A 25,097-nucleotide genomic window follows, 5' to 3' on the forward strand; every position below is an offset into this window, starting at 1 on the left:
CACCGGCCAGGAGTGAGAACGAAAGCCCGCGTTTGCAGTTGACTAAGCTGGGAGGAACTATATTAAGGGGGTTGTTGGGTAGGTGCAACTGCGCTCTTTTTCCGAACAGAACACGCCAAAAGGCTGCCCACAACACAGAAAGTAGACGGGGGGAGGGACTCTAAATGCAGCCGGTAGTTTATTTGAAGTGGTAAGAAAGAGATTGTCTTGGGGCTGGGGGAGATTTAAAGAAAGCGCATAACGACTCCGTCACCCCGAACCCCGTTGGCAGAAGCGGAAGAGAAGGGTGGACGAAGGCGAAGACGGCTGGCCTTAGCTTTCCAAATGCTATGTGACAGCCCGTCTGAGGAAGAGTCCCTCGGCTGTTTTCGGTCTTTCGCGAGGCGCGGCTGTGATGCTCTTCCCTTCTATTACAGGACCTTGTACGCTTCCCTGATCTCTACCACCGGTGATGCAGGGGCAGATTGGCGGATGGGGTCACGTGGGGGAAGCAGCTTGGTCCAAAAGAAAATTGGGTTTGGTGTAAATCTGGGGGTGTAATGTTATCATATATCACGCCACCTCATAAAACCAACACCGAAGCCTACCGGACAACAAATCGTCAGTCAATATTATGAGTTCTTCGTATTATGTGAACGCTCTTTTTAGCAAATATACGACGGGGGCTGCTTCTCTCTTCCAACATGCGTAGCCTACGTCTTGCTCCTTTGCTACCAACTCCCAGAGAAGCGGCTATGGACCTGGCGCTAGCGCATTCACCTCCTCCATGCCTTCCTTGTACAATGTGAACAGTGCCATATAACAAACCCCGTTCTCTTCCTGATACAGCCTGGGCTCTGATACCTATAACCTGCGTTGTTCCTCTTTTGATCTGAACATTACCGTCTTCTGCAATGACTTAAGCAAACCCAGCTGTGAGAAAGCGGAGGCAAGTAACCTGCACAGCCAGGCTGAGAGTAATTTCCGGATATACCACTGGATGAGGTCTTCAGGTATGAGGAGCGGGCGCGGGCGCGGGACGACCAAAAGCCTTGTTCAAAAACATAAAAGGATAGCTCCAGCTGCGGGTGAATTTTACGCGACCTCAAGCAGGCTAAGCAAGGCGGCACATGCAAACTTGCTCGCCAAAAGTGCTCCTGCCTCTCTGCGTTTAATTAGAGCAAAGGCGCCATTGCGCAAAAGCCTGTGGCATTGTATGTAAATGAACCTCATAACACCTTTTATTGCCCAGTCAATGAGTTAGAGCTTCGTAAATTTATCTAACTCCTCTTCACGATGCAACTTGTGAGATTTAAAAACCCAAAATCTGATACTCACAACTCGAAGACAAGTCTGGTTAACAAAGGCAAAGATTTATTGAAAAGAAAATTGAAAATAATAAAGAAAGCGTTTGCAAACGCGGCCTCTTAGACCCTTCCCAAATTGGATTGGGTTCAAAGAGCGCACTGAGCAAGTTTCAAACCAGGCATTTATACTTTTTCTCAATACATGCCCCCCTAAGAAACTTAAGTTAGTCTTTGAAGTCATTTACATTTCTAAAAGATCTTCTTTGAAGCTTTTTAACATTTCAAAAGAACTTTGTTAATTACCATTTGTGAGCTCTCTGAGCAGTATATAGATAGCCCCACATCTGAGTGTTACATTTGATACAATTCGTTGGTGTTACATTTTATACAATTTATAAAAGAATGACCTTTATTTATTTTCCTTTAAACTGTAGAGTCGGGCTGAACACCGAGCTGCACCACAGGGAAAAGTGGCTAGGGGTGGTGAAGGAGTCGGGAGAGCATGGCTGGTGAAGGGGTGCCTCTCTCTGCCCGCAACGGCAGAGAAGGGGCATCTCGAATAGGAATCAGGGTGGCGGGCCGAGATGGAGGAGACAGCAACGACTGAGAAGCCATTTCTGCATGGATTGGGCTAAAATGTGTGATTTCTTTCTGTTCTCGAATGTTCTTTGTCAGAAAGATGTTGTTGTTGTTAGCTGCGAAGTCGTGTCCGACCCATCGCGACCCTATGGACAACGTTCCTCCAGGCCTTCCTGTCCTCTCCCATCTTCTGGAGTCCATTTAAGCTCACGCCTACTGCTTCAGTGACTCCATCCAGCCACCTCATTCTCTGTCGTCCCCTTCTTCTCTTGCCCTCGATCTTTCCCAGCATTAGGCTCTTCTCCAGTGAGTCCTTCCTTCTCATTAGGTGGCCAAAGTATTTGAGTTTTAGCTTCAGGATCTGGCCTTCTAAAGAGCAATCAGGATTGATCTCCTCTAGGACTGACCGGTTTGATCGCCTTGCAGTCCAAGGGACTCGCAGGAGTCTTCTCCAGCACCATAGTTTAAAGGATTCAATTCTTTGGCGCTCAGCCTTTCTTATGGTCCAACTTTCACTGCCATACATTGCAACTGGGAAGACCATAGCCTTGACTATACGCACTTTTGTTGACAGGGTGATGTCTCTGCTTTTTAGTGTGCTGTCTAGATTTGCCATGGCTTTCCTCCCCAGGAGCAAGCGTCTTTTAATTTCTTGGCTACAGTCCCCATCTGCAGTGATCTGGGAGCCCAGTAAAATAAAATCTGTCACTACCTCCATTTCTTCCCCATCTATTTGCCAGGAATTGAGAGGGCCAGATGCCATGATCTTGGTTTTATTAATGTTAAGTTTCAACCCAAGTTTTGCACTCTCCTTCTTCACCCGCAACAAGAGGCTCTTTAGTTCTTCTTCACTTTCTGCCATTAGAGTGGTATCATCTGCATATCTTAGGTTGTTGATATTTCTTCCGGCAATCTTAATTCCAACTTTTGATTCATCTAGCCCTGCCTTTCTCATGATGTGCTCTGCATATAAGTTAAATAGGCAGGGCGACAGTATACAGCCTTGCCGGACTCCTTTCTCAATTTTGAACCAATCAGTGGTTCCATGTCCAGTTCTCACTGTTGCTTCTTGGCCCGCATATAGGTTTCTCAAGAGACAAATAAGATGTTCTGGTACTCCCATCTCTTTAAGAACTTGCCACAGTTTGTTATGATCCACACAATCAAAGGCTTTAGCATAGTCAATGAAGCAGAAGTAGATGTTTTTCTGGAACTCCCTAGCTTTCTCCATGATCCAGCGTATGTTGGCAATTTGATCTCTAGTTCCTCTGCCTCTTCGAAATCCTGCCTGTACTTCTGGTAGTTCTCGATCCACATACTGCTGAAGTCTAGCTTGTAGGATTTTAAGCATGACTTTACTAGCATGAGAAATGAGTGCAATGGTGCGATAGTTTGAACATTCTTTGGCACTGCCTTTCTTTGGAATTGGGATGTAAACTGATCTTTTCCAATCCTGTGGCCACTGTTGAGTTTTCCAAATTTGCTGGCAAATTGAGTGTAGCACTTTTACTGCACTGTCTTTTAAGATTTTGAATAGCTCAGCTGGAATACTGTCACCTCCACTAGCTTTGTTGTTGCTCAGCTTTTCTAAGGCCCACTTCACTTCACATTCTAGGATGTCTGGCTCGAGGTCAGTGACCACCTCATTGTGATTATCTGGGACGTTAAGCTCATTCTTGTATAGTTCTTCTGTGTAATTTTGCCACCTCTTCTTAATCTCTTCTGCCTCTGTTAGGTCCCTGCCATTATGGTCCTTTATCATGCCCATTTTTGCATTAAACGTTCCCTTCATCTCTCCAATTTTCTTGAAAAGATCTCTGGTCCTCCCTATTCTATTGTTTTCTTCTATTTCTTTGCACTGTTCATTTAAGAAGGCATTCTTATCTCTTCTAGCTATTCTCTGGAATTCTGCATTCAATTGGGCATATCTTTCTCCTTATCCCTTGCCTTTTGCTTCCGTTCTTTCCTCAGCTATTTGCAAAGCTTCCTCAGACAGCCATTTTGCTTTCTTGCATTTCTTTTTCTTTGGGATGGTTTTGGTTGCTACCTGTTGCACAATGTTGCGAACCTCTGTCCATAGTTCTTCAGGCACTCTGTCTATCAGATCTAATTCCTTAAATCTATTTGTCACCTCTACTGTATATTCAACAGGGACTGAGTGGCCTAGTGCTTTTCCCTACTTTCTTCAGTTTAAGCCTAAACTTTGCAATGAGAAGCTCATGGTCTGAGCCACAGTCAGCTCCTGGTCTTGTTTTTACTGACTGTATAGAGCTTCTCCATCTTTGACTGCAGAGTATATAGTCAATCTGATTTCTGTGTTGACCGTCTGGTGATGTCCATGTGTAGAGCCGTCTCTTGGGTTGTTGGAAAAGAGTGTTTGCTATGACCATCGTATTCTCTTGACAAAATTCTATCAGCCTGTGCCCTGCTTCATTTTGTACTCCAAGGCCAAACTTGCCTGTTATTCCAGTTATCTTTTGGCTTCCTACTTTAGCATTCCAATCCCCCATGATGATAAGGACATCATTTTTTGGTGTTAGTTCTATAAGGTGCTGTAGGGCTTCATAGAACCGGTCAATTTCATCCTCTTCAGCACCGGTGGTTGGGGCATAGACTTGGACTACTGTGATATTGAATGGTTTGCCTTGGATTCGAACTGAGATCATTCTGTCATTTTGAGGATTGTATCCCAGTATTGCTTTTCCTACTCTTTTATTGACTATGAAGGCTACTCCATTTCTTCTGAGGGATTCTTGCCCGCAGTAGTATACCTGATGGTCATCTGAATTAAATTCACCCATTCCTGTCCATTTTAGTTCGCTGATACCTATGATGTCGATGTTCAGTCTTGTCATCTCTTGTTTGACCACGTCCAGCTTTCCTTGATTCATGGATCTTACATTCCAGGTTCCTATGGAGAAAAAATCTTTACAGCATCGGACTTTCCTTTCACCACCAGACACATCCACAGCTGAGCGTCCTTTCAGCTTTGGCCCAGTCGCTTCATTCTTTCTGGCGCTACTAGTACTAGCCCTCTGCTCTTCCCCAGTAGCATATTGGACGCCTTCCGACCTGAGGGGCTCATCTTCCAGCGTCATATCGTTTTGCCTTTTGGTACTGTCCATAGGGTTTTCATGGCAAAGATACTGGAGTGGGTTGCCATTTCCTTCTCCAGTGGATCACGTTTTGTCAGAACTCTCGGCTATGACCTGTCCGTCTTGGGTGGCCCTGCACGGCATAGCTCATAGCTTCATTGAATTACGCAAGCCCCTTCGCCACGACAAGGCAGTAATCCATGAAGGGGGTCAGAAAGATAAGGTCCTATTATAGTCAGGGAGAGAAGTACTTGGTGCAGGTAAACCTCGCTGTGCATCCCCTACACCAGGGCAAGGCGGGAGGTGAAGGCTTTATTTTAATTTACACTGAATAGAGTTTGCGAGCAAGGCTTCGACCTCGGACATTGCCTAGAATGTGACCTAATTTTAGGCAGAGTTCCACTAAGTCATTGTAGGAAGTCAGCACACCCTTCCCAGAATGAAATATTTTGGGGAATGTTAAAAAAAGGCGGGATAGACTATTTCCCCTAAAGGAGAAATGGAGAAAAATCTTAACAAAGGCAGAAAGCAGCCCCAGTCTCCCTGCCATAAGAAAAAAAAAACAGCTTCAAGCTAAGAAACCCAAGGAAGCCAATCTTTTGAAATGGAGATTTGGTAATCCATTCAGAAAGACTGGGGCACACTATTCATAAGCAAAATACCTTCAGCCCCCACAGCTGATGGGATTAAGAATTTACATTCCCCCACCCAGCTCCAAGGACAGGACATGACCTCCCAGCCATAATGGGAGTCAGGCAACAATAATTAGAATACCAAAAGGGCACACTCAAGAACAGGTCAAAGTACATTGCACAGGCATCTTAAATACAAAGCTCAAAGATGGTATAAGAACCCACCCACTCTCAGCTCCATTTTGTCAGCTGTCCCAGAACTTTGTTGTTGGTTCTACGCATCATTAAACCTTCTTTCCTAAGAAACTAGCTTCCATTTTATTTACTCCTGGCTTGGAACTGGACCTGATTTTTCTTTCAACACCATTTTGCCTCTGTCTCAGATTTTTCTTTAAGATTAAGGGTTAAAAACCTAGGATCCAGCCCCCAGACTGGATTCTAGCTGCTTTCAGTCAAAAAGGCATTTACAGTTCCATGGAACACAACCAAATTTATTTTGGAGGCGACAGATTCTAGCTGAGAGAACTATCGACTCTGTGGGGTTTACTTTCGAATAGGGGCTCACTAGGCCTTTCAAGAGGTCCTGCCTAACCCTGTGTTAATGACCTTTGGCAGGGCTGGGTATTGTATCTAGCAAAAATGGAGGGTGGGGAGAGAGAAGAGTTACTCCATTTACTTGCTGATTTGTTTGTAAATTCTGAGTTCTATTCAGGTGGATTTTCTTCCTTTTCCCTCTTAACTTAGATGGTCTCTGGCCCTCCCCCCACCTGTCCTTTAGGTCCAGATCGGAAGAGAGGCCATCAGACTTACACCCGTTACCAAACACTGGAGCTGGAGAAAGAGTTCTACTTCAACCACTACTTGACCCACCTGCGGAGGATAGAGATCGCTCATGCCCTGTGCTTGACCAAGAGGCAGATCAAAATCTGGTTTCAGAACCATTGCATGAAATGGAAGAAGGAACATAAAGAAGATGCCTCTGGAGGGGCTGCTGTGGCCATCGAGGACACCACTACCTGGATGGAAAAGGTGGTGGTGGAGGAGGAAGACGCGGAATAAATGCCAAGGCTCTTTTCACATGCTGTTTGCATGTGACAGCTGTAAACATGAAGGTTTTTTTAAATTAAAATAAACATAAAGGTAACCCTAACCCTAATCTAATTTTTCACTAAAGTTGTATATACTTCCAAGTGGTTGGACTTTCTAACTTATTTGTTTAAATAATGAGGTTTGCGGTTTGGGAAGAAATCCTTAAGAACAATAAACTACTACACTCAACTGCAATGATTCATACTACCTGTTTTGAAAACTACCTATTTTTTAACTCCACCTACCTATCACCAAAATGGTATTGTATACAGGTGAAACTCAAAAAATTACAATATCGTGCAAAAGTTCATTTATTTCAGTAATGCAACTTAAAAGGGGAAACTAATATACAGGTGAAACTCGAAAAATTAGAATATCGTGCAAAAGTTCATTTATTTCAGTAATGCAACTTAAAAGGGGACACATATGTGAGATAGACTCATTACATGCAAAGCCAGATAGTTCAAGCCGTGATTTGTCATAATTGTGATGATTATGGCTTACAGCTCATGAAAACCCCAAATCCACAATCTCAGAAAATTAGAATATTGTGAAAAGGTGCAATATTCTAGGCTCAAAGAATGGAATATTACATGCAATCAATAAAACAAGGAGTGTACATAGAACAATATCGGACCTCTGAAAAGTATAAGCATGCATATGTACTCAGTACTTGGTTTGGGCCCCTTTTGCAGCAATTACTGCTTCAATGCCGCGTGGCATGGAAGCTATCAGCCTGTGGCACTGCTGAGGTGTTATGGAAGACCAGGATGCTTCAATAGCGGCCTTCAGCTCTTCTGCATTGTTCGGTCTCATGTCTCCCATCTTTCTCTTGGCAATGCCCCATAGATTCTCTATGGGGTTCAGGTCAGGAGAGTTTGCTGGCCAATCAAGAACAGTAATCCCACGGTCATTGAACCAGGTTTTGGTGCTTTTGGCAGTGTGGGCAGGTGCCAAGTCCTGCTGGAAAATGAAGTCAGCATCCCCATAAAGCTCATCTGCGGAAGGAAGCATGAAGTGCTCCAAAATCTCCTGGTAGATGGCTGCGTTGACCCTGGACTTAATGAAGCACAGTAGACCAACACCAGCAGATGACATGGCTCCCCAAATCAACACAGACTGTGGAAACTTCACACTGGACTTCAAGCATCTTGCAGTGTGTGCCTCTCCATTCTTCCTCCAGACTCTGGGTCCTTGGTTTCCAAATGAGATGCAAAAGTTGCTCTCATCAGAAAAGAGGACTTTGGACCACTGAGCAACAGACCAGGTCTGTTTTTCTTTAGCCCAGGTAAGACGCTTCTGACGTTGTTTGTTGTTCAGGAGTGGCTTGACAAGAGGAATACGACATTTGAAGCCCATGTCCACAATCCATCTGTGTGTGGTGGCTCTTGATGCACTGACTCCAGCCTCAGTCCACTCCTTGTGAAAGTCCCCCATACTTTTGAATGGCCTTTTCCTGACAATCCTCTCCAGGCTGTGGTCATCCCTGCTGCTTGTGCACCTTTTTCTTCCACACTTTTTCCTTCCACATAACTTTCTATTAATGTGCTTTGATACAGCACTTTGGGAACATCCAACCTCTTTTGCAATTACCTTTTGAGGCTTTCCCTCCTTATAGAGGGTGTCAATGATGGTTTTCTGCACAACTGTCAGGTCAGCGGTCTTCCCCATGATTGTGATTCCTACTGAACCAGACTGAGAGACCATTTAAAGGCTCAGGATCCCTTTGCAGGTGTTATGGCTTAATTAGCTGATTAGAATGGGACACTTTGAGCCTAGAATATTGCACCTTTTCACAATATTCTAATTTTCTGAGATTGTGGATTTGGGGTTTTCATGAGCTGTAAGCCATAATCATCACAATTATGACAAATCATGGCTTGAACTATCTTGTTTTGCATGTAATGAGTCTATCTCATACATTAGTTTCCCCTTTTAAGTTGCATTACTGAAATAAATGAACTTTTGCACGATATTCTAATTTTTTGAGTTTCACTTGCTAATGAAAAGGGGGCAAGAACAGTGTTGATGGGAGTTGGTATGATATGAAGTTTAGGGGAGATGTAGAGCCGAAACTGAGGCCTGCCTTGCATGTATAAAAGATTTGGTGTGGGGTATTGATTAATATAAAGCTTTTAAAACATTTATTGCAAGGCTGTTATTAAATATGCTGTAATATAAGCTTTCTTCTCAAGTCCTTGATAGTCCAAATTTTATGAGATAAATCCTGATTTATAACCATTGTAAAATCTATTTCATCTTTTCTTTCATATTGCACACCTGAAGGCTGATTCCTTGTTTTGTCTGAAAATTGTCCATCATTAATTGTGCTTGATGCAATTTTAAAAGTCAATTTAAGGAACAACCACCTGCTCTTCTACCAGTTTCTTCCCTCACTCTATACTTGTTGTGAGATGGTCTCACGAGGTCGATGGATCGTTAAGGTGCTTCCAAGTAAAAGGCATCACGCAGGGATGCAATCATTCAAAGCTTTATTTAACGATAAAGTAAATAGAAAGAGTTTCCTGGCATGGAGGCCTCCATGCCTGGATTGTAAGCTAGCAGAAGAGAGAACAAAGAGAGAGCAAGCAAGCAACAAGAAAGAGCAGCCCCTTGAGCAGAGGTATTTATGGGGGTCTCAGCCCCTCCCTTACCATAAAACTCTCTCGCCAATGGGGCTGCAGGGGCCGGGGACCCCTGACCCACCAGTGGGAGCAAAGAAGCCTCTTTACTCCCATCTGATGACCTTTTTGGGGAACTGCCATGGCTGGCACAAAACATCTAACAATTCCCCTTCTTGCCAGCCAATGACAGGGACCAGTGAATGTGTGTGAGGGGGCGAGCAGGTGTCATAGACATGTATATTCACGTTCAGAGGACCAAACACAAACGCTTACACAGAAGGTTGTGCCGGTCAATGGGAACAGGTTTGGTGAACAGATCAGCTATCTGGTCAGTTGTGTTACAATGCTCAACATGTATAAAACCCTCTTTGGCAAGCTGCCTGACATTTTTATAGCGTATGTCTATGTGGCGGGACCTAGAGCCCACTGCATATGCCCCCGAGATTGCAATTGCAGCCGTATTATCCTCTTGAATTTGGATGGGCAGAGAAGGAGGTGCCCAGATGCTCGTTATCAGAGCATCGAACCAAATCAAATCATTGGCCGTGTCTGACAGGCTGGCATATTCAGCCTCGGCCGTGGAGCAAGAAACAATTTTTTGCTGCCTAACATGCCAATGGATAGGACAGCCATTTAGCAATATGAGGAAACCAGAGGTGCTCCGTCTACTCTTGGTGTCGCCAGCCCAGTCTGCATCCGAGTAAGCGGAGAGCTGGGCCGTCTTCCCCTTCTCTGGTTCCAGCACAAGGAGAGCATCGGTACCCCTGAGGTACCTAAGTACCCTTTTAACAGCAGTCCAGTGGAATTCCTTTGGGTGTTCCACGTGCCTGGACAGTAGATTCACAGCTAAAGCTATGTCAGGCCTGCTCCAATTGCTGATATATAGCAAGGAGCCGATCACAGATCTGTAAAGTGTATTATCTGTGAACTCAGGACCGTCCTTGTGAGTGTGATTGTAATAGTCACTTTGTATCGGGCTACGCGTTGGGTTAGATTCTGCCATTTTGCATTTGGCCAATAACTCCTCTATCTTTTCTTTCTAAGATAGGGCGAACCCCCCCTTAGTGGCCAAGATGTGCACACCCAAGTACTTGTCAACCCGCCCCAAAGACTTCAGGGTAAACTTTTCCTCCAGGGCCTTGGCAAATTCATCACACCCTTCCTTGTCAGGCCCTACATATAGTAGGTCGTCCACATAAACTAACACCCGTTCTGTGGTACCCTTGGAGTTGCGTGTGAAAACACATTCATCTGCATGGGATGCAGTGAAACCAACTCGTTCTAAACTTTTTCTAAGGCAGTCGTACCATAGTTTCCCCAACTGCTTGAGGCCATATAACCCCTTGTGGAGCAACCATGTATTTCCCCCTTCCTGCTGGTAGCCAGGAGGGGCCCTCACGTAGATCTGCCGGTCCAAGTTGGCGTGGAGGTAAGCTGTCTGGATGTCGAATTGGAAGACTTCGTCCCCCAGAGCGGCTGCAGTTACGAGGACGGCTTTGACGCTCTCTGCCCGGACGGTTGGAGAGTAGGTCTCCCCGTAGTCCTCCATGTAGCGCTGAGCGAACCCCTGAGCTACCAAACGGGCCTTATACAGGTAGAGGCCATTGGCAAGTGGTTTGGCCTTGTAAACCCACCTCGTGCCAATGACTTTCCTCTCCTTTGGTGGTTGCTGGGGGGTGAAGACCTTGAGTTTTCTTAGGCTCTGCATTTCCTTCTCCATCGCGAGCTGCCATTTCTCCTGTTCTTCGATGGGCAGCTCCTGGATGTCAGAGAAGGATTTTGGGGTGACCACAACGCTGTTGACAGACGCGATGTGCCCAATGTCGATTCTCTTTGGCGGGATCCCTTTGTTGGACCTCCTTACCTTCTGCCACTCACCGCCCTTTTCTTCCGCGGGTCTCTGAGGTGTCGCTGGGGGACTGGACGGCTCATCCTCCCCATCTGATCCAGGTAGGATGACATCTTCGTCTTGTTCCTCACTTTCGTTGGTGGCAGGGTAGGTGGTCGTCTCAGGTGATGTCGTGGTCGGTGTGTCCTTGCTGGGTCGGTTGATATATGGGCTCAGATCATTCGAGTGGATCTGTGTCCAATTGGAGTCCTCTTCGAAGGAGGCAGATTGGGAAGTCACAGTCCTGCCCCCTTCTCCCAGGAAACGGTAGGCCTTGGAGCCAGGAGCATAGCCCAAGAACCTCAGTCTCTGGGAGACAGATCTCCCCTTCTTCCGCAGCTGCTTGGGGATGTGCACCCAAGCGTAGGAGCCAAACACACGCAAGTGTCCCAGACTTGGTTTCCTACCGTGGACCAGGAAATATGGGGTCTGGTTCACAACACTGCTCCAGGTGCGGTTTAAGGTGTAATTGGCGTATTTCACCGCCTCTGCCCAGTATGATTCTGCGACCCCAGCGTCCGCAATCAGACTACGCACCATAGTTTGCAGGATTCCATTTCTTTTCTCTGCTACACCATTTTGAGCAGGGGTGAATGGCGCAGTAAGAAAATGGCGGATGCCCTTACGCCTTACCCAGTCCTGGAATTTTCGGGACATGAACTCAGCCCCGCGGTCACTCTGCAGTTGTGCGATCTTGGTCTTATACTGGGTCTCTACAAAGTTGTACAGTGATTTTATAGCGTCAAAGGCTTCGGATTTTTCTGTGAGGGTATACACGTGGCCGTACCATGAAAAATCGTCAACGGCAGTGAGAAAATACTGACTTTTCCCTAGGGATGGTGTGAAAGGCCCAACCAAATCAACATGTACTAGTTGGTACGGGTATTGGGTCTTACGCAGTGACACCTTAGGGATGGGGGCAGCCTTCCTCTTTGCCCTCTTACAGATAGCACAGTCCAGGAATACCTCACAATCCTTGAGCTGGACTCCCTCAGCAAACTCTCCCATCTTTTTAACCACAGGGAAGCTCGCATGACCTAATCTTCGGTGTAAGAGATGGGCACACTTATCGTGGAGCGGCTTCCCCACTGACACCCTCTTGGCATTGATTGCCTTGAGCGGTGTTTTAGGTGACTGCTGAGGTTCGGGTTTCTTGTCCACACTGCCCTCGGAAAGCCTTGGGGCTGGCTGAGGTGGCTTGGGTGCAACTGCTTCGGCCTTGTGCTCCTTAGACAGCCTTGGGGCTGGCTGTGGGGGTTTTCTCTCTTTCCGTGCGCAGGCCCCTTCTGTGTCCTCTGTGGCTGGGTTCTCAGGGGAGAAGTATGGCAAACCATTTATGATGGCAATACTTCCAATGACCCTCTGGTTCCGGGTGACATGACCTCCCCCTTTGCGAAATAAAACTTCCACCTTGTCATCGTCACATAATTTGATAATGCTTAATAGGTTGTTGGCAATGGAGGGAGCATGCAATACCCCTTCAACTTTTCCCAGCCCGGGTACAGAAACAGTGCCCTCCCCAACAACCAAAGCCTTATCACCATTGGCCACCTTGACAGATGAGTTAATTTTCTTTAACCTTTGAAACCCTTGTTTCATATTGGTAATGTGAGATGAAGCTCCAGAGTCCAGTAACCATAAGTCAGTGGGGTTATCAGCCTTTGTGTTGGGGGTGAGAGCACAAGTACACACAAAATTGCCCTTGGCACTACCTTTGCCCCCGCCACGTCCCCTTCCTTGCCCCTTGCCCCTTCCTTGATTGGGACCGGGCTTGGGGCCTTGTTGGTGATGGGGGCAGTCTTTCTTCAGATGTCCCTCAGAGCCACAGATGAAGCACTTAAGTAGAGCATTAACCTGCTCTGAGCTGTGGTGCCTCATGCTGGCTCGCTGGGTGGTAACTCTGGCGTATTCTCCTGCATCTCTTCGTCTCTTATCTTCCTCAATGAGCCTCCCTGTGAGGTAGGACAGAGTCATGGCTTCCTTCGTTGTCCCCTCCAGTGAAACAATGAAGCTGCTCCAACTTCTGTCCAGGGAAGCCAGAATGACAGCGACCATGTTAGCCTCAGGTACAAGGTAGTCTCTGAACACCAGTTCTGCCCTGAGCGCCTTTAATTTTCCCAGGTGCTCAGGCATGCTAGCTCCAAATCTCAGTCTGGAGGTGTAAAACTCAGTTGTAAGTCTGGTGATCGAACCGATGCTGTCGCTGTTGAATAAATTGCATAATAACCGCCAAACTTCACCAGCTGTGAGCCTATCTGGAATGCTGGAGTACAAGTTAGTATCCAGTGAACTCAGTAGAGTGGTATATGCTTTCCTATGATACCACTCTTCTTTGGGTCCCCAGGGAAGAGGTGGGGGGTTCAGAACCATCTCTAGAGTCCCTTGCTCTAATAGATACATCTGCACTTCTTTACTCCATCTGCTGAAATTTCCCCCCCCAAGTTGCAGTTTTTCAAACTTGTTTAAGAATGCAAGAGCAGATAAAAAAGGATTTTCCTTGGCCCTAAATCCATTGATAAAAATCTGTGAATTTTCCATTGATGTGAATGGAAGAGGGACCCCTCTGCTGGTAGACGGTGGTATTTTTATCTGATTTTTGGAAGGCCCTGACTGGGCATGCTCAGAATTCATTTGAGCTGGGATTTGGGCCTGAAAAGGGGCTGAAGGCCGCAGCAGCCCCGAAGATTCCTCCTGAAGCCCCCCCCCCCCGGCACTAGAACACTCACCGGGGGGCGAAGATCGCAGGATGGAGGCTGGATGGCACATGGATTGCCCGGATTGCCTGAAGCCCATCGCTGGTCCTGAAGACCGTGGCTGAAGACAGTGCTGGAGGAGGGGGCCTCATCCGGAGCCCCCCCCGAAGACCATCTGGCAAGCAGGGCATCTGGGCGGCAGCAAAAAGTAGGCTGGGGGCCCCGGGGGTTCACTGGGGGCCCTCTGGGGTTGCAGGATGTAGTTGGGAGACTCCAGGCCGGACGCCTCCCGGCAGTTAGGCCCCGGGGAGAGGGTTGGAGGCCTGTGGGGGTAGCGAGGGAGGCTGGCTACCCCCGATGTGGAGGCCGCGGTCCTGTTGGCTTCCAGGGCCACAATCAGGGCCTGGATGGCTGCTTCAAGCCCTGCTGTATCAGTCTCGGCTGGGCAGGCTTTGAGGCTATCATAGGCCTTGAGGCTTTCTGGTGGGGAGGACCAGGGGTTTTCCATGCTGCTTCGGCTGGATGCTCCCGATTGCTGGGCCTCGAGGCTTGGCTGGGGCCTATTAATATCGGGCCATGTGGGTGTCCTGGGGGGCACCATCTTGCTTCCGGTTGTCCCAGGAAGCTGTAGGTCACAGTTTGGTGGGAAATTTCACGCCAAAAGTTCCGGGGTCCCGGGGTCACTCATGGTGGCCGGCGCCATGTTAGGGGGCCTCGTGGGCGTTGGGGAAGGACTTACCTGGCGTCCAGAGGCCCTCTGCACTGGTATCGCTCGTGGAGGGGGTTGTGGCGTCCTTTGTGTTGCAAGGAACTTTAGAAGCAGCTCCTTGCGTTCCTGGTCAGTCATTTGATCCACGCGTTGCTTGTCTTGGGCCCGGGCCGTTTCCGCTGCGTCTGGGCAGTCTTGGGTGGACTGCAAGCCCTCCATGCTTCCTTCTGTGGCTTGCAGCTGTAGGGAGGCATGTGAAGGGGTCCGTGGCGCTCCGCTGGGTCCTGTGCTCTCACCTGGAGCGGAGCTTGCATCAGGGGGTGGATGCAGGGCTGTCGATCTTGATTGAAGACTCCTTGTCACAATCGGGGATCTCCTGCCATCCGTCTCAAATGGATTCTTGCTCATCTTGCAGTAGCTGCTGGCTTGGAAGCGTTGCCTTAAACCATCCTCTTGCTACCAACTTGTGAGATGGTCTCACGAGGTCGATGGATCGTTAAGGTGCTTCCAAGTAAAAGGCATCACGCAGGGATGCAATCATTCAAAGCTTTATTTAACGATAAAGTAAATAGAAAGAGTTTCCTGGCATGGAGGCCTCCATGCCTGGATTGTAAGCTAGCAGAAGAGAGAACAAAGAGAGAGCAAGCAAGCAACAAGAAAGAGCAGCCCCTTGAGCAGAGGTATTTATGGGGGGGGTCTCAGCCCCTCCCTTACCATAAAACTCTCTCGCCAATGGGGCTGCAGGGGCCGGGGACCCCTGACCCACCAGTGGGAGCAAAGAAGCCTCTTTACTCCCATCTGATGACCTTTTTGGGGAACTGCCATGGCTGGCACAAAACATCTAACACTTGTTCAATATAAAAGGCTGCAACTTTCCTGCATTTCAGACAACTTGTATATTAGAAATGTCTATTTCTTCTGTTTTGAACTCCATAAACTGGGAAAATCTGTACTGAACCAGGTAACTTTGTAGTGTGATGACAGATAAAAAAACTTCTCTATAAATTCCACCATTAAAGTTTTGACTAATCTTTATTCATAACTTGTACCTTACAATGTGTTTTTTCTGCTTTGTTCTCTCTGAATGGCGAGGTATTTCATGTTAAAATTAGAAGGGGCAGGGAAGTTTTTATGTGTGTATATGAATTATCTTTGACATTTGCTTTTGTGTTATCACCCAAGTTTGTTTTATGTTACAGACATAAAAATGCTCGTTGATGGTACATTGTGTTTCTTTGCAAGCAAAGAATATATGTGTGTATATGTCCTACTGTTATTCATACAATGAAATATAAGACATTTGTGCAAGTAAATTATCTTCAACAAATGATGGTGCCATCACTACCCCAGTTACCTGGAAGAAAACACCAGCACAAACTCATTTGTAGAGTTATTCACCAAAATGGGAGATGGAGGTAGAAAGTTGCTAGGTTTTGTGGGCACAATCCTGCTAGATTTCAAGTGCAGCTTCTTGCATTGGAACCAACTGTGATAAATAGATCCTGTTCTACTTAATGTAGACATCTAAGCTGGTTCCATGAGTTTGGCTTCAGTGGGGCTAGGATTATGGCCTTCTTTTAAACTTCATCACATAAGCGTAATTCAAATTTGGGGCTTGAATGCATCTTATCTGCCTAAATGAAAGTCCACATTTTGCATAGGTTACAATTGCCAGTATGGATATTCTCAAAGATCTGAATCGGAGCAGAAGGCAAAAGTAACAAACACAGCTTCTTTTCCATGGTGTATCTTTAAATATTTCTAAAATATTGCCCTACTTTTGTTCTTTGCCTCAATTATCCACCCCCATTTAAAAAAAACCCTGAAGCAAGGCAGGCTGCTTTCATATTAAAATTATAAGGAGGTAAAGGATAAAATGTTAGTGGAAAGTGGGCCAATGTCTGATACTTTGTTTGTGTTAGATGTTTTTGTGCCAGCCATGGCAGTTCCCCAAAAAGGTCATCAGATGGGAGCAAAGAGGCATCTTTGCTCCCACTGGTGGGTCAGGGGTCCCCGGCCCCTGCAGCCCCATTGGAGAGAGTTAATTGGTAAGGGAGGGGCTGAGGACCCCCCTATAAAAACCTCTGCTCAGGTGCTGCTCTCTCTCTGCTCTCTCTGCTCTCTCTTCTGCTTGCTTGCTTGCTGATCCATGAGCTCAATCCAGGCATGGATGCCTTCATGCCAGGGAACTCTTTCTCTTTATCGTTAATAAAGCTTAATCTGATCGCATCCCTGCGTGCTGCTCTTTTTTACTTGGAAGCACCTTAACGAACCATCGATCTTGTGAGGCCATCTCACAGTTTGCCTCTAAATGTAGCATAATTTTCATGCAAAAAGTGGAGGTGGGTTATCCTTTAAAAATGGGAGCGGCTCTCTGGTAAAATGGCGCCTTTCTAAATCCTGCCTCTTTCTTGGTGATGAGGAGCAAAAGGACATAAATCCGTTGTTTATGAAAATTTACAACTTTGCGATGATTCAGGTTCTCCATTGGTTGTCGACGGTCATGTGGGTGGTAATCGTTAACATGAAATTTTTTATAATTTCCCTGGCAAGAATAGAGCTGCATTCTTTTGCTCTGCTCCGGATCTCTGCTTTTTCAGCCCCCCCCTCCACCTTTCAACCACCCATCTGGGTTTTCATATGTCCTTTGTATGTCAAAAAGGAGTCAAGTGGAGGGAGATTGGGTATGGTCAGTCGCCTCAAATGCAGATCTGGAATGGCATTTTCCATCTTTTTTTCAGGAAGGTGTGGTATCTTGGATTCAAAGCTGTGGAGTGGCATATTTTCAACTTGTTCTGGCTCCAATAGGAAGGCCATTCGTCTCCACTGCAACTAAAGTGACAGCTGTCGAAGTAGCCGGGCCTCCTGCCAGCCAGGACATACAAGGTGAGAAAAGCAGAGAAGAGCATGAGCAAGCAGACCCAGTTAGTTACAGGAGGCAGATTCTTAGTCTCGAGCAGAAGGGTGATTTGCCCAAGAGTGAGAAAGAACCAATGCAATCCGGGGCTTCTTGGAGTTTGCCTGGCTCATACAAATCAGAGTCAGGCTCTAAATGTCATCCTGACACTGCTACGGTTCCATTGGCTGCATTAAAAGGCTGCCTTTGGAAAGCGTGCTGGGTTTCTAGAAAACCTCTCGCGAACGGCTGCATTCATATAACGGCGGGTTTGGAAAACCCAGAAAGGTGGTGTCTAACGCACACGGGCTGGTTTGGTTCTTGCAAAGGTTTAATTTGCATTGGAAGCTATTAAGAGGTTGCGTTTATTTGTGTGTATGTAAGAGGAATGGAAATAAATTGGTGGACGGAGGCGGGTCCTCACGCGTTTTAGAATTTTAGACGGCGATTAATTCTGGTGATACCTTTAGAGGCAAGACCTGAACGCAGTATTGCGGTGTTGCTTATATGCACGATTGAGAGGCAGGAGCATAGTTTTAAAAACCCGCACATTTGTCATTAATGATTCGTGGCGGGGGTGGGGAGAGGGAATTAAATGCGTTAAGGAACCTTTTGCAGCATTGTTTAATAAAAACAGTACATTTTCTTAATAACTGGAATAGGTGGTAAATTGTAGTTGTGAGAGTGGTATGCAATATTTTCATGGAAGCAATTGTCTATGGTTCAGCCAAAACATGGTTGTTACCTATTTGTAACGAGATAAATATTTGTGCGACCTAAAACGCGTCTCTATTCTTATATTTATCTCCGCCGTTGAGGGAGATTCACGATTTTCTTGAATATCCAAAATGATAGGTTTTCAACCCCCCTTTCAACCCGTTCCCCGAATTGATGAAAAAAATACAGTATGTATGCAGTATCTGCTTGACTACAGCTGCAGTGAATGTTGGATTATTTATCCGCGAGAGAAGTGCACTCAGTAGTGCCACGATGTGGCCCTTGAAGTTACTAGGTGCTGAAAGGGTCGAGGGCAGCCACCAGGTACGTAAATAAATAATTAAAAGGGAGTCTATAAATAAATCACGACTGAATGTGTTATCATTTGGTCGGACCATATCCACACACGGAGACGTCGTTACCCTTTTTAAGGTGATTTTTTATATTTTAAATGTACATAAGGGAAGGACCCTTAAAAATATGATGGTGCTAACCGTTAGGGCGACCTAGAGACGCTGACTTTATCCCACGAGGGTTACTAATACACGTCCAATCTAAACTGTTCTGTACCAGCCTGCTACCGGCCTTGCAGAAAGGCAACCCCTGTACAAATGGCAGAGGCTGGAGAGCGTCTGAGGCTGGAAAACGTCTGCCAAGATTTATTATACAAACAAGCAACAAAACATGAAACAAGATACCGGAACTTTGATCCTCAAACGGAGCGGTTGCTTTCAGCAACCAGCCCTTCCCCAAACACTCCCTTTATTAGAGTTCAGGGCGTGGCCTCCCTGTGCCTCCTTCCGAGGAGTCCCACAGCCTTTCTCTGCTTGCTCCTGCTTGACTGCCTCCTGCGTCGGGCGTCCTTGAACAGGGCCAGCTGTGGGTCATCATCATCCGCACTGTCGGGCTCGCGCAGCTGAGAAGAGGGGCCTGGCTGGGGGCTCTGCGAAGCCTCCAAGCCATCATCAGCAAGTTCGTCTTCAACACCCTCCTCCTCCCCCTCGTCTGAGTCATCCGAGTCATCCGACCCGGCTGCCGGACCCACAGGCTGACCCTGAATCACAACATAAACAATGGCAGGGATTGAGAGATCTTTAGCTAAATCTTAGTTGTCCATTCCCTCCATGCACATCAGAAGAATTTGTGGATTGTAAATGGATTTGTACCTTCCCAGAAAAGGAGCTTTTAAACTTAAGAGGGCTACCACTTCTCTCCCCCCCACCTGTGTTCTAACTTTGACTTATGGTTTGGATTGAATGAAAGAGAGGGAAGGGCCGGGGTTGTGGGAGGCCCTCGTTGTTCAAATGGTAGTCACGTGTTTTAAATCAATAGAGGTTACTTGAAAGAGTTTTGAAGTTTGACCTGTTTTGCTGTGTTTTTCAAGGCACCATTCAAGCTGTTTATCTTGCTTCATTAAGAAAGTATCTCAGAGAATTTGTCTGGATTCTTCTGGGAAGGTGCAGACTTTGGCAAAGCTTCTGTTTAACATACAGTATGTGTGTCTCCAAACATCTAGATAGAAGTGGGGAAAGTACTACTAATACAAATTCATTTCCTGGACCACAGCCATTTTTTTTATTTTGCTCTAGTTGGTGTTCTAGCAATTATAGATTTTATCTTTTTCAATTTTAAATTATGTTTGCTGTGGATTTAAGGGGAGAATTCCCTGGTTATTGCATTAAATCTACAAATACAGGTAATCCTTAACTTACACCCACAACTGACTCCAAAATTTCTGATGCTAAGCAATACAGTTGTTAAGCGAATTTTGCCCCATTTACAATCTTTCTTGCCACAGTTGTTAAGTGAACCACTGCAGTTGTTAAATTAGTAACAGCTGCTAAGTGAATCTGGCTTCCCCATTGACTTTTGATTCTATGTATGTTGATAAGTAATATGTGTAAACCAGCTTTTTTTCTCTGCCTCTCTCATTTCCTTCTCTCGATTTCTTGCACTCTAAAATGTTTAAAAGGAATTCATTCTTGTATTCAGTAATGATTATTCTCCACTTTGGGGAGTATTTACCCCAACAATTACATTTATAGCTCTTCATTTAGTAGGAAAAGAAAAAAAAAAACATTTGGAAGTCTTTTCAGGGGAGAAAAATCCATTGTTGGAACGGTCTCTGTGAAATTCCTGTGAGATTTAAAAACCCAAAATCTGATACTCACAACTCGAAGACAAGTCTGGTTAACAAAGGCAAAGATTTATTGAAAAGAAAATTGAAAATAATAAAGAAAGCGTTTGCAAACGCGACCCTTCCCAAATTGGATTGGGTTCAAAGAGCGCACTGAGCAAGTTTCAAACCAGGCATTTATACTTTCTTTTATCGATACATGCCCCCCTAAGAAACTTAAGTTAGTCTTTGAAGTCATTTACATTTCTAAAAGATCTTCTTTGAAGCTTTTTAACATTTCAAAAGAACTTTGTAACAACTTCCTTACATCCGTCAGTATCTTATCTTGTTTACTTGCAACCTTGGGATGTTCCTATCTTCTTTGAAGCTTTTTAACATTTCAAAAGAACTTTGTTAATTACCATTTGTGAGTTCTCTGTCTGAGCAGTAAAGGAAAATAAATAAAGGTTATTCTTTTATAAATGGTACCAAATGTAACACCAATGAATTGTATCAAATGTAACACTAAAATGTGGGGGCCATCTATTTCCTGCTTAGACAGAGAATTCACACATGGTAATCAACAAAGTTCTTTTGAAATGTTAAAAAGGATACTCACCTCAAGAAGGTGAGTAAAACAAGATAGTGTAGTGACGGATGTAAGGAAGTTGTTACAATAAGTCTTTTGGAAGTAAAGGTTCAAAGAAGATCTTTTAGAAATGTAAATGACTTCAAAGACTAACTTAAGTTTCTTGGGGGGGCATGTATCAAGAAAAGAAAGTATAAATGCTTGCTTTGAAACTTGCTCAGCGCGCTCTTCGAACCCAATCCAACTTGGGAAGGGTCTAAGAGGCCACGTTTGCAAATGCTTTCTTTCTTTATTATTTTCTTTATTATTTTCAATTTCTTTTCAATAAATCTTTGTTTTTGTTAACCAGACTTGTCTTTGAGTTGTATCAAATTTTGGGTTTTTAAATCTCACAATCTTGGCGCCCAACGTGGGGCTTGAAAGAGCCTCTTGGGGGGAGCTGTTCTCAGTAAAGTCCAGGGGCGCGCCTGTTGATTTCAACTGCCTGGAGTTGTCTGAGATGTAGCTTCCCATTGCAGGCTCTGAGCCAAACTAAATTAACAATTAGGAGATGGTTAAAGGGCCCTATAGAAACCATGTTCTGTTGGAATCACCTCATGATTTTTCTCACGTCTTGCAGGACAAGCCATATGTCTAAATAAATGTTGTTTTAATAGTATCTGTGTATATATGTCTGTCTGTGTTGTTCTGTGTTATTTCCAAGACTTGGAAGAGGGTCAAAATCCTCTCTAATAACACCAAACAAAAAGGCCTTATTTAACAATGTATGGTTTCTCTGGAGAAAGTATGAAATGAAATTTTTGTATGTGAAATTGTTTATGCAAGTAGTCAGAATGGAAGTGAATGAGTTAATTTGCTGATATGTAAATGTGTGTGTTAGCCTTCAAACATCACTCACCCCCACCAGTCCCAGGCTGTGAAAGGAATAGTAAATTGCAGATTTTATTGTTGTAAAAGTAAATGAAAAACACACACACAATGAGACAAGTTTCATGGACAATGTGTGAGAGAATTTATGGAAAATGCATGTGAAGGAGAGCAAAAAAATTTTAGTGGTGAGATTTTTGTAAAAATTTCTTTTACTCTTTTTCTCCTGTCTCTTTCTCTTCCCCCCTCCCCTGTTACTTTAAGAGAGAGAGAGAGAGAAAAGAGGGGGGGTGGATGTGAAATTTAATGCCCACTCTTGCAGTTTCAGCTTGCCATTTTTTTTACTTGAAAGAGGAGAGATTAATTGTTAGACAATCTTTTTTGGAAATTGTGTTTTAATTAGACCTATATATTCATCAACCAAAAGAAATTACTTTGAATTGTTTTGCTTAGATATGTAAGTTTTAACCTACCTGATGGAAATTTGTTTTCATCTGATTGGAATAGGATTAAATTGGAAAATAATACCTAAGAGCATTGAAGGAATTGTAATTCAACCCTTGTTTAAAACAAAGGAGTTGAGAAAATTTTGGGGATTATATATGAGCTATGCTGTTTTGATTAAAGATTTGTATTGAAAACTGTTAGAAAAGGAGCCTAATGTTAACAAGCTCTAACAGTTTGGTGAGCGCTCCTTTGTTGGCTCTTCACTAGGTAATTTGTTTGTAAATATAGGCAAAGAAATGGCTTGGGGGAGGTTTTGACCCAGAAGTGGGGGAAAAGAGGCAGCCAGTGGCATTTTTGTCTAAAATTGACATTTGGGGAAGTCTTGGTGGTTAGCATTTCTTGTTAAGTGTGGGTAATTTTAAATCAGAAAGCCAAAAGGAGGTATCCACTTGCTCATAGCAAAGTAGTTGGGAAAACAAAAAGAAAAAAAAGAAAAAAAAGACACAATGAAGGTGGGATACTAAATGGAAAGAAAATGGAAGTGGAAGCTGGGAGAATTTCCCTCCCTTAATCAGCACTAACCTGTGGATTTTATGCCTTACAACAGGCTCTGAGATTGTTAATAAAGGAAAAGGGGAACATATACACTGACTCCAAATAGGATTATGGAATCTTCAATACTTTTGGAGAAGAGAAATGTAGAGGATTGATTAATAGCTAAGGGAAACAGTTGGCTCTTGCAAAAGTTGATAGAAGCTGTGGAAGCAGAAAAGACAGAAATTAGGCCAGAGTGCCAGAAGGGCAGTGAATGAATGGATAATAGAAGGGCGAAACAGAAAAGTTGTTTTTAAGTTGGTTTGCACAGATTTGTGAATTGCATGCATTAAAATTGTTGGAAACAAGGGGATTGCCACTAACGGGGTCATCCTAAATGTGTGAATTGTATGCCTTAACACAAGCCTTAGAATGCTGAAGGAACAAGAATGCACTATAGAAATACGGAAAGAGAGAAACATGGGAAGTAGAAGAAAGTGAGAAGTGGATATTGCCAGATGGGAGAAAGATGTTAAACAAACCTATCATGAGAAATCGGATCGAGAGGTTACATGAAGGGACACACGGGGGGGGGGCACAGGCTTTAATAGATTTGATACACAGAAAATATGTATGTAAAGGAATATATAGCCTGGCCTTACAAATGGTTAGAAAATGTATGGTCTGTCTAAAAACAAATAAAGCAGCGCTAAGAAAACAACCAATGGGGGGAAGGGAGTTGGCAATACGACCTTTTCAGAGAATTCAAATTGACTATACTGAATTACCAAAAGCAGGAAAAATAAGGTTTTTGCTTGTCATAGTGGATCATTTAACTCGATGGGTAGAAGCTTTTCCATGTGTGAATGCAAATGCTAGCACCACGGGTAGAATATTGTTAGAAAACATAATACCCAGGTATGGTCTTCCTGAAGTAATAGATAGTGACCAGGGGACGCATTTTACGGCAAGGGTAGTAAAATTAATTAATGAGGCCGTAGGAATTAAATGGGATTATCACACAGCTTGGCACCCCAGTAGTTCTGGGATTTCTGAATGTGTGAATCAAAAATTAAAACAAACTTTGATTAAATTAATGGAGGAAACAAATTTACCCTGGAATAAATGCCTCCCCTTGGCCTTATTAAGGATACGAACACAACCACGTAAAGATATTGGATTGTCATCATTTGAACTCATGTTTGGAGTACCTTATATGGGGAGGGAGGGATTGCCACGAGTTGAACTGAAAGATAAAATAATAAGAGAATATGTACTTGAGCTGTCCAGATGTTTTTCTCTCTTGCGACAGAAAGGCATTCTTGCTCAAACTCCACCCTTGGACTTTGCAGTACACCGATACAAAGCAGGGCAGTGGGTGTTGATAAAAGCCTGGAAAGATGAAAAACTAACTCCAACTTGGGAGGGACCTTACATCGTCTTGTTAACTACTGAAACAGCCATCCGGACTCATTACTCCCGAGTGAAAGGGCCCGTGCCAGCCCCAGAGAGGTGGAAGGTGGAATCTCACCAAGGAGATCCACTGAAGTTAAAGTTTCGAAGGACCTAACGGACTCTTGACAGAAGGGGGGGGGGGGGTAAAGAGGCATAAGGACTAAACATTGCATTTTTTATGCTTCCACTCCCAGAGAAAAGCCAAGATTGAGAAAAATCCAAATCTCCAGGAGGTGCTGGTTTTGTAAGTGCCTTTGTGGATGTTGTTGTTGCTCCCATTATATTGATTGCATTTTATGTACGGGGTGTAAGATAGAGTGTGATATTAAGAGCATAGAGGATGTATTGGAACGTTACTAGGTGGTACTTGGGAGTTCTTCTTATTATACTCTTAAAACCTGTCCAACCACTAGAACCATGTACGCAATGTGTAAAAATGACAAAAAGGGAAAATTGAGAAAACAATGATATACCATACTATGATTCCTGAATGTTTACAAACTAACTTAACAGACTGCATTCAGAATGACACACAATATAAGCGTTGTCACACCAACATAGGGGTAGAATGTTATGACCCAAAGGCAATAGGACCAGTAACTGCAAAAATGTGGGTGTATTCTTATAAGGGAGGGGTAGGTGCAATTCAGATGTTCTCTTTAAGTCAAATCAGACGAGGTTACATAGCCCATAATGAAACCAGGGGCGGAACTAGTGTGGGTGTGTGCTTTGATGCTTGCCAAGCTATTAATAATGGACAAGGATCTGATAACTCATTTGGGGTGAGATGTGAAAACTTAGAGTGGGAAAGAAATTATATAAAAGAAAGGAAGTATTTATTTCAGAGAGTGCATATATTAAGTACAGGACCTGTTGCCTTT

General features: G+C 44.5%; 1 pseudogene across 1 annotated transcript; it reads left to right on the forward strand.

The window, feature by feature from the left end:
• Positions 1 to 512: 512 nt before the first annotated feature.
• On the forward strand, positions 513 to 6,651 carry LOC308676812 (homeobox protein Hox-A7-like; annotated as a pseudogene). The gene is made up of 2 exons: positions 513 to 992; positions 6,371 to 6,651. The product of its transcript is annotated as a homeobox protein Hox-A7-like (transcript).
• The last annotated feature ends 18,446 nt before the right edge of the window (positions 6,652 to 25,097 follow it).

The sequence above is a fragment of the Vipera berus genome (genome assembly GCF_964194415.1).
Source record: "Vipera berus genome assembly, chromosome: W".
Taxonomy (NCBI): domain Eukaryota; kingdom Metazoa; phylum Chordata; class Lepidosauria; order Squamata; family Viperidae; genus Vipera; species Vipera berus.